Raw genomic sequence first — 21,173 nt, forward strand, 5'->3', positions numbered from 1 at the left:
ATTTACTCAACTGGACAAGTCGGCCAAAAATCACCTCTGAAGGCAAAATGACCAAAATGCCCTCCGTTTAGCTTAACGGGTCAAAATTGTCTGTACCAATTGAAAAATTTTTCTAGGTATTTTCTTGGTATTCTAATGCCATGGGAACCTCAATAACCCTTCTCTGGAGTCCCAAAAATTATTTTATAATTTTTCCCCTGGGTCTAGGGCTCCTCGTTGCGAGAACCGCAACTTCCCTCTGGTTACCCATCGCTAGGGCACCTACTGCTTAACTTGGTTGTATTTTATTTCTAAAATTTTTACTAAATTTTTCTTATTAATATTTGAGTTAATTATGATTCCCGACTTTAGTTTAAATATTTTTCCGGACGTTCTAGCTGTCCGGACCGACACCGGTCACCGGAACAGTAGAATGTACGGAGTTGGTACAGGGAGGGTGTTACATGGTATGAGACCAATTGGAGGTGAAACAAGGCACAAAAAGTGCCAACTTTCATGAAGGAAGCTTACTAAAATTCTGCTTGAAGGTAACTTGAAAAATGACCAAATCCGGATTAGTGCATTTAAGGCCTGAAAATTAACCATTTGGGCAATAGTTAGTTTTTTTGCCATAACTCACTCAAAATAGGTCCAATTGACCTGAAATTTTTACCATGAATAGTTAAGACATCTATCTACAACTCTTATGAAGACACCAACACCCAGAAATGACCATAAGCAAGATAAATAGGTTGCACAAGTTTGGGTCCAAAAACTGGCCGAACCTAAAATGACCTAAAATGACCTAAAGTGACCAATTTTGGTACATTCTGACCAGCAATAGTAAAATGACCATAACTTGGTCTAGTAAACTCAGAATGACCTGAAATTTTGCCCTGCGTGGAGTAAGACATAGATCTACAAGTTTGTAGTTTTGGCCGAAACCCGAAAACCGAGGAAACTAGGTCATCCGGCTAGGTCAAATTAGTATACCGAAATCCAATAAATTGCAATAAAACGCAATATTCATGGAAATGAATTTGGTAACATGTACCAACACTAAAAGGCTACAAATGTGACATATTGGTAACATTAAAACCTAATTCACCTAGGATACATCGAGGGTCAACATCTTATGTTGACTAAGAAAATAATAGAATTCAATAAGTTAATTAGTAAGCATTATCATTAGAGATAGTTTAAATGAGTACTGAAACACTTCAAATTGTGTATTTCAGTTAGCAAAGACTCAGGGAAGGGGAAGGAAACACTGAGTCAGAGCCAAGAGACAGTTATCAGAGGTTTGTGAACAACTAGTTTTTAACTAATTTTGCTATGAATATTTAATATGATTAAATGACATATTTTTCTTACATATTATGTTTAACAAGCATTGGATTTAATTCAATGATTATTGAAATTGTTATAGTATGTATGAATTTAGCTTTGTCAAATGGTATTTCCACAAGTATTAAGCATTGTTGTGAATTGAATAAATTATGTTTTGAAAAATTGTGATAGAACATGTTTTGAATTGTGATGGGCAATTTGCATGGAAAAATGCAAATTTATGATTTGAATTGTGATGAGCATAAAAATTATTGGATATTGGAATTGACTTTGAATCGAATTGTATTGTGATTTATACTCACTAAAAGGATTGTGATATTATTTTATATCTTACTATAGATGCTTGACTAGGTTATTACCCGTCTCTCTCATTTGTTGAGAAGACAATGGAGTTAGTTGTGTTTTGATTACCATGGTACGTGCACAGGCTTAGACTCTCCTCTTATTAGAGGTTAGATCTAAGTTCTTATTTGTTATGGCCGTTTCGGAAGATTCATTATTGTGATGTGTACTGTGCACGATGATTCGACCACCCTGACCATAGGGAGTTAGAATCCAATTCGACCTCCCCGACCATAGGGAGTTAGAATCACCCAGAAGATGGCCCTTTCGGATTAGTCTTGCATAGTTTTTGAGACACAGAATGGTTTTTGAGATACAAAATGGTTTTTGAGATACAGAATGTTTTTGAATAATAAAGAATTGTGATTTCAATTATGATTTATGTATAATTGATTTTGTGGGAATTAATCTTATTTCCATATATTGTTAGAACTACCTTAAATGTTTAGTTGTGATTTGATAAATTGAATTTCGTGATCAAAGTCATTTTATACAAATGATTTATATGATTGGTAATGAACATACTTTGAGTTTTGGAATTTGATAAATATCCAGATTTCCAAATTATTTGCTGTAATTTTTGTTAAGGTATATTGTACTTGTAACACCCCTATGTTCGGTAGTGCGTTCTACTGTTCCTGTGACCAGTGTTGTCCGGACAACTAGGATGCCTAGAACTACACTTCATTATGATTGAGGAGACATAAAATAATGAAATACAAGAAAAGAAAACACAGTAAAAAAAAAAGAAAAATAATAGCAAAGAAATATAATCAAGTTAAGCGAGCCGAGAACCCTAGCGATGGGTGACCGCACCGGGAAGTCACGGCGTGGACCGTTGACTAGCCCTGGACTGTGGGGAACCCTGGAAAACATTTTTAAGACTTCTAGAGACATCAATTGAAGTATAAATGCCATTAGAAATATCAAAGAAAAATTAATTAATTAGTACAAAGAAAAGTGAGAAATCGAAAAACGGAAAAAACCCGGTGTTACCGAAAAATCGGGAATACAACCAAACAGGGGCATTGTGGTCATTTGACACCCCGAGTTGCCTTTTGCCCTCAATGTCCATTAAAAATAAATGATATAACACTTTAGAAATGACATGAAAAATTAAATTGAGATACATTATGTAAATAGTAAAAGATTAGTGGCAAATGAGCAAAATTAAGGAAATTAAGATTTATGACTTATTTAACCAAGTTAGTGCTCCACTAGTGACCTCTTAAGGGAACCATATTAAGCATTAGTGGACTGAAACTACCATCTTCAACCGCCCAAACCAGAACCAGCCGAATTCTTCTTTTTCTCTCAAGTTCCTCCATGGCCATCCATGGCCAAGCTCCATGCATGCATGAAGTAAGCCAATTTCTTCCTAAGTTCCTTCATCAAAGTTAGTCTAAACCACTTGGGCAGTAGATTGGCAGCAAGAAGACCAAGTTTTGGAGAGGTTTTGAAGATTTTGCAAAGTGGTAAGTTTGCATTTTTGGGTTATTGCTTCATTAAAGTTGGTAGGAATGTTATAGGTACTTGAATTGTGGAAAGAATTTTGAGGTTTGATGTTTAAAGGGAGAGCTGTATTTTTGGCAGCCATGGAAACACTTTGAGGACAGCTTATTCTTGCTTCTAAATGGTAGATTAAAGGATTGATTAAATGTATATTGTGTAGGAAATTATTTGGGTGATGTATGCTTAGTATATGTAAATGTAAATTGAAATTTGAAGCTTGGAAATTAATGTAATGTAAAGGTACCATTGCGGCAGTTTGTTAATTCTTGAAGAATGATGGAATTCATGCTTGGTTTATGGAATAATAATGTGGAATTGTAATAGTGGTTGTGGCAGTTTGAGTGTATGTATGATGATGTGAAGTTGGACATGTAAAAGTGTTATGGTTAGATGCTTAAATTGTTGTAAATGAGTTGATAAATTCTGCACTTTATGGTGCACATTGAATGTAATTGTAAACTGCAAAAATGACCTATAATGTGTTGTGAATTATGTTTAGGTCATGGTACAACCAGAATTGGCTTGAATGTTAAGTTTGGTAAGTGTTAAAAGTGATGCTTGATGTGTATGAAAGAAATGCAATAAGGCAGTTTGAGTTTTAGGCCTATAACTTTAAGTGTGTGGCTCCAATTGGCATGAGACCAATTGGAGGTGAACCTAGGCACAAAATGTGCCAACTTTCATGAAGGAAGCTTGCCAAAATTCTGGTTGCAAGGTAGCTTGAAAAATGACCAAATCCGGATTAAGTGCAATTGAGGCCTGAAAATTGACCATTTGGGCAGCAGTTAGTGTTTAGGCCATAACTCACTCAAAACAGGTCCAATTGACCTGAAATTTTGAACATGAATATTTAAGACCCATATCTACAAGTCTTATGAAGACACCAAAGCCCAGAAATGACTATAAGCAAGTCAAACAGCTTGCACAAGTTCGGATCCAAAAACTGGCCGAACCAAAATTGACCTAAAATGACCTAAAGTGACCAATTTTGATGCAATTTGACCAGCAATAGTAAAATGACCATAACTTGGTCTACATAACTCAGAATGACCTGAAATTTTGCCCCGCGTGCAATAAGACATAGATCTACAAGTTTGTAGTTTTGACCAAAACCCGAAAACCAAGGGAACTAGGTCGTCCGGCTAGGTCAATCTAGTATCCCGGAATCCAGCAAATTGTAAGAAAATGCAGTATACACGGAAATGAACTTGGTAACATGTACCAACCCTAAAATACTATCGAATGTGACATATTAATAACATTAAAACCTAATTTAGCTAGAATGCATCGAGGGTCGACATATTAGGTTGACTAAGCAAATAATAGAATTCAGTGAGTTACTTATCAAGCATTATCGTTAGAGACAGTTTAAATGAGTACTGAAACACTTCAAATTGTGTTTCTCAGTTGGCAAAGACTCAGGGAAAGGGAAGGAAACACTGAGTCAAGACCAAGAGCCAGTTATCAGAGGTTTGTGCACAACTAGTTTTTAACTGATTTTGTTATGAATATTTCATATGATTATTTATATGTTATTGTTTTAAATTATGTTTGTGCACAACGGCTATTTCTTTTGAATTTTTCAATTGAAATGAATTATGACTATTGTACATTATTGTTTTAAATTATGTTTGTGCACAGCAGTTATTTTTTTTGAATTTTTCAATTGAAATAAATTATGACAATTTGTATATTATTGTTTTCAATTATGGAAATGTGTTTGAATGGATACTTATTGCTTGAAAAGCATTGTAAATGGTTTGAAACTGTGGAAAAATTGATTTAGTGTGATTTGTGAAAATTTGAAGTTAATTATGAATTGTGTTGCCATTTTGTGAATGAATTTATAACTTTAGAAATTTATTGGATTCTCACGAATCATTTGAATAAAATGTTTGGAATTGATTTTGTGTTCACACTTAGCATGACAGTATCATATCATTCCTTCTCCATTTATGGGGTTGTGATCGTTTATTTTCCTTCTCCATTTATGGAGTCGTGATCGTTTATTTTTCTCCCTCTATGGTTTACCAGTTGAGGTGATCGGATGAGTACTCATTATATAGTTAGCTCCCTTCCTCATTGATTTCGATTAGTGGGGTTGTGATTGCTTTGTCGTGGTGTACAACGCGGCATTGATCGGAAATTTTGTGTCATGGATTAAGTTGTGTATGAATTGGCAACACTGTGTTCGTAAATTTTTTGACTAAATTGTGTTATTATGAGCTTTGATAATTTGTGAAATGGAGTTTAAATTCTTATTGACATTCACTGTCTTTTGAATTTAACTACGTTTTGATTACTGAGATTTATTGTGATATTGTGTTAAATTTCTTATGACGTTCATTGTCTTGAATTTAACTATGGTTTTACGTATCCATCATTTATATGATCTATGAACTGTGATTTAAAGTTGTATTTGGTTTAATGTTGTGCACCACTGAGACATTGTCTCAGCGATAGCTTTTCATTGCTGTCGCAGGTAGACAGATTGACAGGGCAGTAGACTAGGCTGCTAGTACATTCAGCGAGAAATCATCGGGTATATTGAGTATACCACATTTTGCATTTTGTACTGTAATGTATGTTCACTGTATGTATATAGTGTTCTTGGTTTTGAGCAGTTGTAAATTAAAATTGTATATTGAAGTTGTAAAGTAAATTAGGAGTTATTTTGACTTGTAAAATTTGTATTATATTTCTTTTATCTTAGTCTTTGAAAAATTATTATGGATTTGACTTGAAAAATATATTGTGTTGTTTAACTATTGGAGTCGAGATTGAGATTCTATTTGAAGTGTTTTTTACAGGTTTTCTGAAGAACTGTTTTGTTCAAAATATAGATGGTACTCCGCCAAAATTTTTACAGAAATTCCTAATAATTCAAATGTGTTATCTCTTTCACTTAAGTTCAAAAAAATTTTTTTTACACCTGTAAATAGTGCTCACCACTATAAAAAGAAGTAAGAAAAGTTTTAAAATCCCTTGTAGTGTATTTAATGAGTTGTCAGTAGACGAAGTTGGTAATTCATTAGGTATACTACGGGATCATGTTATGCCTTACAGAGGGGTAGGGTGTGACATGTTTTAGTGGTATCAGAGCTAGTTTTTAAATTCTGTTTTCACCTGTAATTTGAATATTCTTTCTTCATAGTACAACAACTCAATATCATTGTTTGATACATGCAGTACATTACATTATAAATATGCACTAACAGGAGAAAATCTCCTTGTGTTATTTGTTTAGAAGATCTAAGATCCTCGCATTGACTATGGAAGAGGGTGATCGTTCAATCGATCAATCTATAGAGGCTGAGGTGCAAGGGGATGCCCCAGCCCTACATAATGTTAGTGGTTCAGCAGCACCTGCCCCCGTAGTACCGCAGTTTCCTGCTCAGTTCGCCCAGCAGATGGCTGCAATGCTCCAACAAATGGCTGGTAATGTGCCTACTCAAGTCCCAATACAGACACCAGTGGTACAACCACAATCTCCTGCTAGGCAGTATGACAAATTGATGAAATATGGGGCTACAGAGTTCAAGGGGATAGTAGATCCTCTAGAGGCAGAACAGCGGTTAGAAAGGATGGATAGGGTATTCAAGAAACTGCACTGCACAGAGGAGCTCAGATTTGAATACTCAGTATCTTTGCTACAAGGGGATGCTTATGAATGGTGGAAAACCATTTCCCACAGTGTGGTAGAACCTGCAGTGCTAACATGGAATGACTTTCTCAGGGAATTCAGACAAAAATATGTCCCTGATGCTTATGTAGACCATAAGCTACAAGAATTCCTAAGTCTGAAATAAGGGAGCAGATCAGTGGCTGAGTATGAAAGGGAATTTTCCCGCCTGAGCCATTATGCAGTAAGTTTACTTGCTACCAGTAGGGAGAGATGCAAGAGGTTTGAAACTGGCTTGAAGCCCAGTATCATATTACAAGTGGTCGGATTCAAACACACTAACTTCTCTGAACTTGTTTCTCAAGCCCTAGAGTTGGAAAGAATTGTGTTTGAAGCAACTCCTGAGAAAAAGAAATCAGAGAAGACAGAGAAAGAGGGAAAATCAGTAGAACAGAGTTCCAGTGGTCCTACTAGAAAGAGGAAGAACGATGGGGGACACAGCAGAGGTGGCAAGAAGTCTGATAGGGGAAGACATTCAGGACAGAAACCTCTTCTATCTGGTCAGCAGAGTACCAGAGGTTCCTACCCTTCCCGCCAATGTGAAAATTGTGAAAGATATCATGGTGGGATATGCTATAAGGCTATTGGAGCCTGTTATAACTGTGGAGGCATAGGACACTTTGCCAAGGACTGCACCAGTAGTCGCAGAGTTGGACCACCTCCTACTACTGTAGAAGGGTCAGTTCAGAGCCCTGTCACCAGAAGTTCACAACCACCCAGCAGAGGTAGAGGCAGGGGTAGAGGTAGCCCAGCAGGCAGCCAAGGCACAGTGAAACATTCAGAGCAAGATAGTGCTCCAGTCATAATCTATGCAATGAGACAGAGAGAAGAGGCCGAGACATCTGATGTTGTGGCTGGTACCTTCTCAACTTTTAACCAAGATGTGTTTGTGTTATTTGATCCGGGTTCTACCCATTCTTATGTGTGTGCTAGCATCATTGATTGCATTGTTGTTCCATGTACAAAAATGGACCTTGAGGTGCTAGTAACTAGTCCGTTAGGACAGGAGGTCAGGGCTAATAGAATGTATAGGGATTGTCCTTTGGTGATCCAAGGACACTTTTCTATCTGATTTCATTGAAATGCCCTTCAAAGATTATGATATCATCTTAGGCATGGATTGGTTAGCTAGGCATCATGCCATGATTGACTGTAGGCTGAAGACAGTCATTTTTGGTCTCCCTCAGTACAGTGATATGGTAATACATGGGGAGAGGCAGTTATTGCCATCAAACATCATTTCGGCTGCACTAGCCAGAAAAATGATCAGAAAGGGGTGTGAAGCATACTTGGCACATGTGGTAGACACCCAAGTGGGGAGTCCAGCATTGAAAGACATCCCTATAGTACATGACTTTCCAGATGTGTTTCCTGATGAATTGCCAGGATTACCTCTAGGAAGAGAAGTGCAGTTTGAAATTAATGTTATGCCTAGTGTGGATCCGATCTCCATAACACCATACAGAATAGCACCAGCAGAGTTGAAGGAGTTGAAGATACAATTGCAAGAATTACTTGAAAAGGGCTTCATCCACCCTAGTGTGTCACCTTGGGGAGCACCAGTGTTATTTGTTAAGAATAAGGATGGTACTCTCCGCTTATGTATAGATTACCGGCGGTTGAATAAGGTGACAATAAAGAACAGATATCCATTGCCTCGCATTGATGATCTGTTTGATCAGTTGAAGGGTGCAGCTGTATTCTTCAAAATTGATTTGCGATCTGGTTATTATCAGTTGAAGGTGCAAGAGCAAAGTATTCCAAAAACTGCTTTCAGAACTCGGTATGGTCACTATGAGTTTCTAGTAATGCCATTCGGGTTAACAAATGCTCCAGCTGCTTTTATGGATCTGATGAACACTATCTTCAGACCATATCTTGATCAATTTTGTGGTGGTGTTTATTGATGACATTTTGATATACTCGAGGAATGCAGAGTAGCATGACAGACATCTGCGGATTGTACTGCAGACTTTAAGGGAGAAACAACTATACGCCAAATTGTCGAAGTGTGAATTTCGGCTAAAAGAAATCTCCTTTTTGGGACATGTTATGTCAGCTGAAGGGATCAAGATAGATTCCAGCAAGATAGAAGCTATCCTTAATTGGAAGCTGCCCAGGAATATCACAGAAATTCACAGTTTCCTGGGTTTAGCTGGATATTACCGTCAGTTTGTGAAGGGGTTTTCTATGTTATCTTCTCCACTGATCAAACTGCTTCGGAAAGATGTAAAATTTCAGTGGACTGATAAATGCCAGCAGAGTTTTGATGAGTTGAAGAGGTGTTTGACTGAAGCTCCAGTTCTCACTTTACCTACTTCGGGTAAAGAATACACAGTTTATAGTGATGCTTCTCACAATGGGTTAGGCTGTGTACTGATGCAAGATCGGAATGTCATTGCTTATGCATCACGCCAGTTGAAACCGCATGAGAGGAACTACCCAACACATGATCTGGAGCTAGCAGCTATTGTTTTTGCTCTGAAGATCTGGAGACACTATTTGTATGGGGAGAAATGCTACATTTACACAAATCACAAGAGCTTGAAGTATTTGGGCACCCAAAAGGAATTGAATTTGAGGAAAAGAAGATTATACGATCATATAGAAAGGAGAAAATAAACGTATGACTATTGTAAGATGGCTATTAGGTAAAATTTTGAGACGAAATTTATTTAATGGGGGGAGAATTGTAACATCCTTATGTTTGGTAGTGCGTTCTACTGTTCCTGTGACCAGTGTTGTCTGGACAGCTAGGATGCCTAGAACTATACTTCGTTATGATTGAGGAGACATAAAATAATGAAATACAAGAAAAGAAAACACAAGAAAAACAAAAGAAAAATAATAGCAAAGAAATGTAATCAAGTTAAGCGAGCCGAGAACCCTAGCGATGTGTGACCACACCGGGAAGTCACGGCGTGGACCGTTGACTAGCCCTGGACTGCGGGGAACCCTAGAAAAAATTTTTTAAGACTTATAGAGACATCAATTGAAGTATAAATTCCATTAGAAATATCAAAGAAAAATTAATTAATTAGTACAAAGAAAAGTGAGAAATCGAAAAACGGACAAAACTCGGTGTTACCGAAAAATCGGGAATACAACCCAAACAGGGGCATTGTGGTCATTTGACATCCCGAGTTGCCTTTTGACCTCAATGTCCACTAAAAATAAATGATATAACACTTTAGAAATTACATGAAAAATTAAATTGAGATACATTATGTAAATAGTAAAAGATTAGTGGCAAATGAGCAAAATTAAGGAAATTAAGATTTATGACTTATTTAACCAAGTTAGTGCTCCACTAGTGACCTCTTAAGGGAGCCATATTAAGCATTAGTGGACTGAAAGTACCATCTTCAACCTCCCAAACCAGAACCAGCCAAATTCTTTTTCTCTCAAGTTCCTCCATGGCCATCCATGGCCAAGCTCCATGCATGCATGAAGTAAGCCAATTTCTTCCTAAGTTCCTTCATCAAAGTTAGTCTACACCACTTGGGCAGTAGATTGGCAGCAAGAAGACCAAGTTTTGGAGAGGTTTTGAAGAGTTTCCAAAGTGGTAAGTTTGTATTTTTGGGTTATTGCTTCATTAAAGTTGGTAGGAATGTTATGGGTACTTGAATTGTGGAAAGAATTTTGAGGTTTGATGTATAAAGGGAAAGCTGTATTTTTGGCAGCCATGGAAACACTTTGAGGACAGCTTATTCTTGCTTCTAAATGGTAGATTAAAGGATTGATTAAATGTATATTGTGTAGGAAATTGTTTGGGTGATGTATGCTTAGTATATGTAAAAGTAAATTGAAATTTAAAGCTTGAAAATTAATGGAATGTAAAGGTACCATTGCGGTAGTTTGTTAATTCTTGAAGAATGCTGGAATTCATGCTTGGTTTATGGAATAATAATGTGGAATTGTAATAGTAGTTATGGCAATTTGAGTGTATGTATGATGATGTGAAGTTGGACATGTAAAAGTGTTATGGTTAGATGCTTAAATTGTTGTAAATGAGTTGATAAATTCTGCACTTTATGGTGCACATTGAATTTAATTAAAAACTGCCAAAATGACCTGTAATGTGTTGTGAATTATGTTTAGGTCATGGTACAGCCAGAATTGGCTTGAATGTTAAGTTTGGTAAGTGTTAAAAGTGATGCTTGATGTGTATGAAAGAAATGCAATAAGGCAGTTTGAGTTTTAGGCCTATAACTTTAAGTGTGTGGCTCCAATTGGTATGAGACCAATTGGACGTGAAACTAGGTACAAAATGTGCCAACTTTCATGGAGGAAGCTTGCCAAAATTCTGCTTGCAAGGTAGCTTTAAAAATGACCAAATCCGGATTAAGTGCAATTGAGGCCTGAAAATTGACCATTTGGGCAGCAGTTAGTATTTAGGCCATAACTCACTCAAAACAGGTCCAATTCACCTGAAATTTTGACCATGAATAGTTAAGACCCATATCTACAAGTCTTATGAAGACACCAGAATCCAGGTCGTTCGGCTAGGTCAAACTAGTATCCCGAAATCCAGTAAATTGCAAGAAAATGCAGTATACACGGAAATGAACTTGGTAACATGTACCAACCCTAAAATACTATCGAATGTGACATATTAATAACACTAAAACCTAATTTACCTAGAATGCATCGAGGGTCGACATATTAGGTTGACTAAGCAAATAATAGAATTCAGTGAGTTACTTATCAAGCATTATCGTTAGAGACAGTTTAAATGAGTACTGAAACACTTTAAATTGTGTTTCTCAGTTAGCAAAGACTCAGGGAAAGAGAAGGAAACACTGAGTCAAGACCAGGAGATAGCTATAAGAGGTTTGTGCACAACTAGTTTTTAACTGATTTTGTTATGAATATTTCATACGATTATTTATATGTTATTATTTTAAATTGTGTTTGTGCACAACGGCTATTTCTTTTGAATTTTTCAATTGAAATGAATTATGACTATTGTACATTATTGTTTTAAATTAAGTTTGTGCACAGCAGTTATTTCTTTTGAATTTTTCAATTGAAATAAATTATGACTATTTGTATATTATTGTTTTCAATTATGGAAATGTGTTTGAATGGATACTTATTGCTTGAAAAGCATTGTAAATGGTTTGAAACTATAGAAAAATTGATTTAGTGTGATTTGTGAAAATTTGAAGTTAATTATGAATTGTGTTGCCATTTTGTGAATGAATTTATGACTTTAGAAATTTATTGGATTCTCATGAATCATTTCAATAAAATGTTTGGAATTGATTTTGTGTTCACACTTAGCATGATAGTATCATATCATTCCTTCTCCATTTATGGGGTTGTGATCGTTTATTTTCCTTCTCCATTTATGAAGTCGTGATCATTTATTTTTCTCCCTCTCTGGTTTACCAGTTGAGGTGATCGGATGAGTACTCATTATATAGCTAGCTCCCTTCCTCATTGATTTCGATTAGTGGGGTTGTGATTGCTTTGTCGTGGTGTACAATGCGGCATTAATCGGAAATTTTGTGTCATGGCTTAAGTTGTGTATGAATTGGCAACACTGTGTTCGTAAATTTTTTGACTAAATTGTGTTATTATGAGCTTTGATAATTTGTGAAATGGAGTTTAAATTCTTATTGACATTCACTATCTTTTGAATTTAACTACATTTTGATTACTGAGATTTATTGTGATATTGTGTTAAATTTCTTATGAGGTTCATTGTCTTGAATTTAACTATGGTTTTACGTATCCATCATTTATATGATCTATGAACTGTGATTTAAAGTTGTATTTGGTTTAATGTTGTGCACCACTGAGACATTGTCTCAGCGATAGCTTTTCATTCTTTGTCGCAGTAGACAGATGTGAGCGTGAGACTAAATTTGCTAGTACATTCAGCGAGAAATCATCGGGTATATTGAGTATACCACATTTTGCATTTTGTACTGTAATGTATGTTCACTGTATGTATATAGTGTTATTGGTTTTGAGCAGTTGTAAATTAAAATGTACATTCAAGTTGTAAAGTAAATTATGAGTTATTTTGACTTGTAAAATTTATATTATATTTCTTTTATCTTAGTCTTTGAAAAATTATTATGGATTTGACTTGAGAAATATATTGTGTTGTTTAACTGTTGGAGTCTAGATTGAGAAATCTATTTGAAGTGCTTTTTACAAGTTTTCTGAAGAACTATTTTGTTCAAAATACAGATGATACTCTGCCAAAATTTTTACAGAAATTCCTAATAATTCAAATGTGTTATCTCTTTCACTTAAGTTCAAAAAAAATTTTTTTACACCTTTAAATAGTGCTCACCACTATAAAAAGAAGTAAGAAAAGTTTTAAAATCCCTTGTAGTGTATTTAATGAGTTATCAGTAGACGAAGTTGGTAATTCATTAGGTATACTACGGGATCATGTTATGCCTTACAGAGGGGTAGGGTGTGACAGTACTATGTTTTAAATTATAGTTGTGTACCACTGAGTTCACCACTCAGCGATAGCTTTGTATGCTGTCGCAGGTGAAAAGAGCATAGAGCAATTGAGTAAACTTCTTTGAAGAGACATTCAGATTAGCTCCAGGTATAACCATGTACACAGGTTTTGATGTATGCATGTAACAATATGTATGTAAATTATTTGAGCAGTTGTATAAAAACTCTTGTAAAATATTTTGGTATGTAATTAAATGTAAATTATTATAAATATAAATTTGAGATTTCATTTACTTGAATAGTCTTGTAATATAAATTTTGAGTCTTTTAATCAATGAATGTTTCTTTATGATGAGATTAGTTTGAAAATGAATGGATTGTTTATTGAGATTTGAATTGTGAATTGAAATGAAGTTATTGGAATTGTGTTTGAGAAAACATATTAGGAGCATTTTCTTTTTTAGGTTTGAAGAACTGTTTTCTCAAAACAGAGCCGGCACTTTGCCGAAATTTTGAAAAAAATTTTATAACACCAAATTTTAATCGATGATTTAAATTTCACTAAAATTGTTTTAAAATCCCTTGTAGTATATCTAATAGGTTATCGGTAGGTGAAGTACGGTAATTCATTAGGTGTACTACGAGATCATGTTGCATCTTACGGGGGAGTAGGGTGTGACATATTTTGTGGTATTAGAGCAATGGTTTTAAAGTAAATTTCGCACTGTGAATTTGAAATCTTTTTATCGGTAACTACCACTGCTCAATTGTTTGATACATATAGTACATTTACATCATAAATATGAACTAATGGAGAGGAATCTCCTTGTGTTGGTTATACAGGAATAGAAAATCTTGTGAAAATATATGGAAGAGAAGAATGAGATAATAGAACAGTCTGTGATGGCAGAAGTACAGGTTGAGGCCCTAGCCCCACAAAGTGTCGAAGGCCCGACTGTACCAGTTTTACCGGTAAAAATTACTGCACAAATGGCCCAGCAAATGGCCACTTTCTTTTAACAAATGGCTGATACTCTATCAGCTCAAGCTCAAGCACAAACCCAAACCCCACAAGGGCAGTGTGAAATAGAGAAAAGGGAGAAACCTATGGGTAAGATCTCGAACAGTAATTTGGGGAAGAGAAAAGAATTTGAGGAAGCCCGAGCTCAGAGATATGATAGAGGCGGATCATCAGGGCAGAGAACACCAAGATCTAGTCATCGAACAAACATAAGTTCCTATTTTACCCGTTTCTGCCATGTTTATGGTAAGCTATATGGAGGTATTTGTCGTAAGGCCTCTGGAGCCTGCTATAATTATGGAAAGCTTGGACACTTTGTTAGAGATTGTATTAGAGGACCTCGATCTACTCTCCGGAGTTTACAGACTGTCAGTCAGAGTCGAGATAGAAATAGAGTTGGTACTCCTCACCACTATAACACAGTGAATCAACCCGAATATAGTAGCGCACCAGTCAGAGCGTCCACTATGTGTGTCACACCTTACCCCTCTGTAAGGCATAACATGATCCTGTAGACTACCTAATGAACTACCGAACTTCATCTACCGATAACTCATTAAGTACCCTACAAGGAATTTTAAAACAATTTTCTTACATTTTGGAAGTGGTGAGCATTTTGGTAGGAATTAAAATCATTTATTCAAAGTTTAAATACTAGTAAAAATTTTGTCCTTTTTTTTTCACCAAATTTTTATAAAAATTTCGGCAGAGTGCCGTCTGTTTTTTGAGAAAACAGTTTTTCAAAAACCTGTAAAAAGCACTTTTAATAAATTTTTCATAACTCCCAACCTCCAAATATTCTCAAGTCAACACATCTCAAATCAATTCCATAATTTAATCCAAAATTTGTCATCTCAAATTTCTCAAAACAAACTATTTCATGTCATTCCATGAATATTGTATGCACAAATTAAATTTACAGATATACAATCCCAAAATAAAATTATTACAATTTATTATACAACTGCTCACTTTACATTGATACATACAATATCACAATATTTACATTAAAATAACTACAAGGGTATAAAACAATACCCATACAAAAAGATCAATGGAATCTTCAATATTGATAGCAGCTCACTCTGCTGCTTTCTCCTTGCTCTTATCTGCGACAGCAAAACAAGCTATCACTGAGTATAAAAAAAATTCAGTGGTGTACAATAAAAAATTTTAAATACAATACATAAATCATTCATTGTCAAAACACAATTTAAATGTTTCTCAATCACATTTCACAAATTATCAAAACTCATAATAACACAATTTAGTCAAATAATTTAAGAATACAGTGTTGCTAATTCATATACAACTTAAGCCATGACACAAAATTTCGATCAATGCCGTGTTGTACACTACAACAAAGCAATCTAAAACCTCACTAATCGAAATCAATGAGGGAGGTGGCTAGCTAGCTAATGAGTACTCATCCGATCTACAACCTCAACTGGTAAACCAGAGAGGGAGGAAAAATAACCGATCTCACCCCATAAATGGAGGAGGAATAATAAGATACTGTCATACTAAGTGTGAATCAAAAATTAATTTCAAACATTTTATTCAAATGATTCGTGAGAAATCCAATAAATTTCCAAAGTCATAATTTTATTCACAAGATGGCAACACAATTCATAATTAACTTTAAATTTACATAAATCACATTAAATCAATTTTTCAATGATAGAAAGGCTCAAATAAGGTTTATTGTGCACAAACCTGACGTGAGTCGCCTCTAGGCCTTGACTTAGTCTCTCAGACCTTACAAGTCTTTTTCAGCTGAAACACACAGTTTCACAGTGTTTCAGTACCATAACTTAGCATAAATTCAAAAATAAATTTAACTTCACTTTTACCTAGCTCTAATGTGCTAAACTCGACGTTCTTGAAATTTTTGTGTTTTGGGTTACTATTCATTGCACTATTCAAGTCAAATTGTTGATTTTCTAAGGTTTAATAGGTATGGAAATTCCAACTTCACCCACATACCACATTTTGGTCACCAAACTTGTTAGTTTTGGTTATTTTCTCAAAACTTAGGTCTTTTAGGCAAAATTGTCAAATTTTCAATTTTGGTGTCTAAGGTTGCATTGTTCCATTGGTCACTTTTCCGTTAGAATTTGGCAAAACTTCCTTCATAGAAAATATTCCCTATTGTCTTAAGTTTATTCTTCTTTTTAAAATCACTTCAATTGGAGTTTTTTAGCTCAAGTTATATCCAAATTACTGTTACTGTTCATGCTACAGATTTTAGATCTAGCAGATTATTGATCCAACTTCGTTCAGCAATTTGATCAAGTTAAGTCCATAATTTGGTCTAATTTTCTTCATATGAAATGTTCTACTACACCTTAGGTTTCCATTGGTTCAAGAATCACCTAAATCAGAGTTTTCTAGAGAGAGTTATAGCCATTGAAACTTTACTATTCATATGGTAAATTTGCAGTTCTGCAGATTCAGTGATTCAAATTTGCTCAGTAATTTGATTGGGTTAATGGCATAATTTGGGTTTGTGTTCTTCATGAAAGTTTTAGGTCTATATCTTATCTAACCACTGGTAAAAGTTCAGGTCATTTTGACCTGCCTAGCTCGAATTATGATAAAATAAACAAACACTATTCATTTGGTCAGTTTGTACAGGGCAGCCTGCAATTTTCCAACTTTGGTCAATTTGTTCACTAGGTTTTAGTCACTTTTTGGGCATGCTTCCTAAATGAAAATTGTGTCATTTAGTGCCTATTTTCATTCCCAATTGGTCTCATACCAATTGGACTTGTAAAATTTCATTTTTGGTCCCTCAAATTTGATTTGGTCATGCTACAGCAGCATGACCACACTCCCTCCGAATTTGACTTTAATTCCAACACTTCTAACACACTTAATTAGGTCACAAATAACCATTTCTCACTTCACATTAGGTCAAAGACACCATTTACAAGTTTCTTACATTTTTGGTCTCTAAACCCTAATGTCCAAAACCCTAAGTTTGTCCAATCTTCACAATTCATGTAATCTAAATATACAATTCACATATATAACATCTATTCACCAAGATTTCATGTTTAACCTAACTAAATACCATCAAAACCTCAGGGTTCCATGGCTGCCACATTCTCTCTTCCCTTATTTAAGCATGGTTTCCTTTATTTCTAATGCAATTTCATCACACATAAACTTAAATTCATGAATTCAATAAGAATCTAAACTTGAAATTGCACTTACCTCAATTTGTAGATTTCCTAATTCTTCAATTCTCCAAGTTTTCTTTTCCTTCTTGCTCCCAATGTGTTTATCTAGGTCTAGGGGTAAGATTTACTTAAGGACTTTAGGGGAATTTATGGTTAAATTGGGGTGTATGAAGCTTAAATTGGGAGCTTCAATGGAGTTTGAGAGAGAGAGCTAAGGGAGAGAGAAGTGGGCGGCTTGTTTGGGATAAGGAAGACAATGATTTTTGTTTTTCTTTTCTTTTCTTTTATTTACTTATGGAAGACCCAAAAATTCCAATTAAGTAAATATATTAAGTATCATTTTTATGGCATCATGCATGAGGTCATGCATGATGTCATCACATTTTTAACTTTTTCATTTTCTTTTTTTTTCTATTTATTTTTCTATTAGTTCTTTAATTTAATTCTCGATTCTAAAATTTTCTTTTCTCTGATTTTATTTGACAGTTAGGTCAGGAGTCAGCTCTAGGGATCAATTGACCAAATTGCCCCTTGCCGGTTCATCCCGATTTGCAAATAATTCAGTATTTCTTCTGGCTCCCTGACCTAATTATTTGATTGGCTTAATAGTTCTTTTTCGCAATTTTCTTTTTTCCACTGTGTTTGTAATGGTACTAAGGACCGCAGCGTCGCATTTTATGGTTCGAAATTTGAATTTAAAATGGCTTCGTAGTCGTTCCTGAAATGGTCACCCATCGCTGTGACTCTCGGCTCATTTAACTTCTTATGTTCTGTTTTTCTCATTTATACTTAACTAATTGGCAATTACTAATTATTTGTATTTATAGCTTCTCTAGTTGTTTTAAGTGTGGTTCTAATCCCCTTAATTGTCCGGACCAACACTGGTCACCGAAAAAGTGAAATATACCAGGCTATACAAATAGGGGTGTTACAATGCGCCAAGGAGAAAGAACAGAAACTTCGGATGTAGCTGCTGGTAAGTTCTTAATTTTTGAAAGAAACAATTAGTTATTATTTGATCCCAGCACTACTTAGTTGTATGTTAGTGTTAGAACTATATATTCTGTTGTTATTCCTTTACATGGGAATAAATTTTGATGCAGTAGTGATTAGTCCTTTAAGATAAGGAATGTGATAATAAGTAAAATTAGTTTTGGAAGAGTTTATGAGTGAAAAGTATTTTCTAACACACCATAAATTATAAAGTTAAATGGCAAGCCTACTTAAAGTAAGGCAAGAGGACCTAAAAGTAAGTTGCAGTAATAGAATTGCTCTAGAAGAGGGCAAAGATGTTACTGTTAGTAATTGTCAAGGAATATTGTAATCAGAATCGGTTTAGGATATTAGTGGATTTGAGAAAGATAAGATGCTAGAAAACCTAGTCCATGAGGTTATAACGTAGTGACTATATAATGTTCTCGATGTTTGTATTGTAAGTTACAGATTACAGTACTGACACGGGATTATTGTGTAGAGCTACGTGCTTCCTCGTGGTATAATAAAATAAGAATATTTGTAAGTAATCTATAAATTGATACAGTTGCGCCCGAATAGAGTACTATTACAGGAAATAAATGTGAAAATTATAGTAAGAAATTTAAAACTTCAGAACTAGCCTATCAAACGACTACACTTATAAGGTAGCTAGAGTCAGTGACTCGGTTACATTAATATGAACTACCTGTACCACAGTAATTGCTATAAGCTTAAAGGTATCAGTACGACTTATCATCCTCATACGGATGGGTAGTCGAAACAAGTGATTCAGGTAAATTTTAAAACTCATTGAGTTTCTATAAATAATGAAATGAAATGATAATAATAACCTGTAAAATGTAATAAGCCCTCGAGAATATACTGAGAACTTGTGTCCTTGAATCTGAGGGAAGATGGGACAGATACCTTTCACTAACAGAATTTGTATACAATAATAAGTGTCAAGCTAGCATACAAATGGCACCCTATGAAACACTGTAAGCGAATAGATAACTATGGATTTTGTGATGGGACTTCCAAGGACACAGAATAGTCATGATGCAGTATGGGTTATTGTTGATAGATTGACTAAGTCCGCTCACTTTCTGCCAGTTCGAATGGACTATACCCTGGAGAGATTAGCCAGATTGTACATATATGAAATTGTAAAATTACATGGAGTGCTAGTATCGATTGTATCAAACAGAGATCCTAGGTTCACTTATAGATTCTGGGGTAGTCTTCAGAGAGCCCTAGGAACTAGATTGAACTTCAGCACGGTATTCCGCCCATAGATAGGTGGCCAGTCTGAGAGGGTAATTCAGATATTGGAGGATATGCTACGGGCATGTGTGATTGAGTTTGAAGGTAGTTGGGATACACACTTGCCTTTGATTGAGTTTGCTTATAACAACAGCTACCAATCAAGCATTGGGATGCCTCCATATGAAGCTTTGTATGGCAGGAAGTGTAGAACTCCCCTATGTTGGGATGAAGTTGGTGAAAGGAAGATGATTGGGCCAGAAATTATTCAGCAGACAGAGGAAAAGATCAGGTTGATCAAAGATCGACTCAAGGCTGCATCAGACCGTCAGAAGTCTTATGTTGATCTGAAGAGAAGAGACATTGAATATGCAGTGGGTCATAAGGTATTCCTCAAAGTTTCTCCTTGGAAGAGGATTATGAGATTTGGCAGAAAGGGGAAACTGAGTCCTCGTTTCATCGGACCATATGAGATTCTGGAAATAGTGGGTCCTTTGGCATATCAGTTGGCATTACCTCCAGAGCTAGAAAGGATACACAGTGTCTTTCATGTGTCCATGTTAAGGAGGTACAGATCTGACCCATCTCATGTACTATCAGTTGAAGAGACTGAGGTAAATCTAGACCTCTCATATGAGGAAGAACTTATAGAAATTCTGGCATATGAGGTGAAGCAGCTGAGGAATAAACAGATATGCCTGGTTAAAGTGCTGTGGAACCATCATTCAGGCCAGGAAGCTACATGGGAACGTGAAGAGGACATGAGGAGACAACACCCACAGCTATTCAGATACTAATGCCAGGTAAAATTTTGAGACGAAATTTATTTTAAGGGGGGGAGAATTGTAACACCCCTATGTTCGGTATTGCGTTCTACTGTTCCGGTAACCAGTGTTGTCCGAACAGCTAGGATGCCTAGAACTACACTTAGATATGAATGAGGAGACATAAAATAGTGAAATACAATAAATGAAAATACAAGAAAAACAAAGAAAAAATAATAGCAATGAAATGTAACCACGTTAAACGAGCCGAGAACCCTAGCGATGGGTGACCACACCGGGAAGTCGCGGCATGGACCGTTGAATAGCCCTAGACCGCGGGGAACCCTGGAAAATATTTTTAGGACTTAAATAAATGTCTATTGAAGTATAAATACCATTAAAAATATCAAATAAAAATTAATTAATTAGTACAAAGAAAAGTGAGAAATCGAGAAAATGACAAAACCCGGTGTTACCAAAAAATCGGGAATGCAACCCGAACAGGGGCATTGTGGTCATTCGACACTCCAAGTTGTCTTTTGACCTAAATTTCCAATTAAAAATACATGATATTACACTTGGAAAATGTCATGAAAAATTAAATTGGTGATACCTAATGTAAATAGCAAAAGATAGGAACTTAATGTAAGAAATTGGAAATTTAAGAATAA

This window comes from Hevea brasiliensis, chromosome 4 (assembly GCF_030052815.1).
Source record: "Hevea brasiliensis isolate MT/VB/25A 57/8 chromosome 4, ASM3005281v1, whole genome shotgun sequence".
Taxonomy (NCBI): Eukaryota; Viridiplantae; Streptophyta; class Magnoliopsida; order Malpighiales; family Euphorbiaceae; genus Hevea; species Hevea brasiliensis.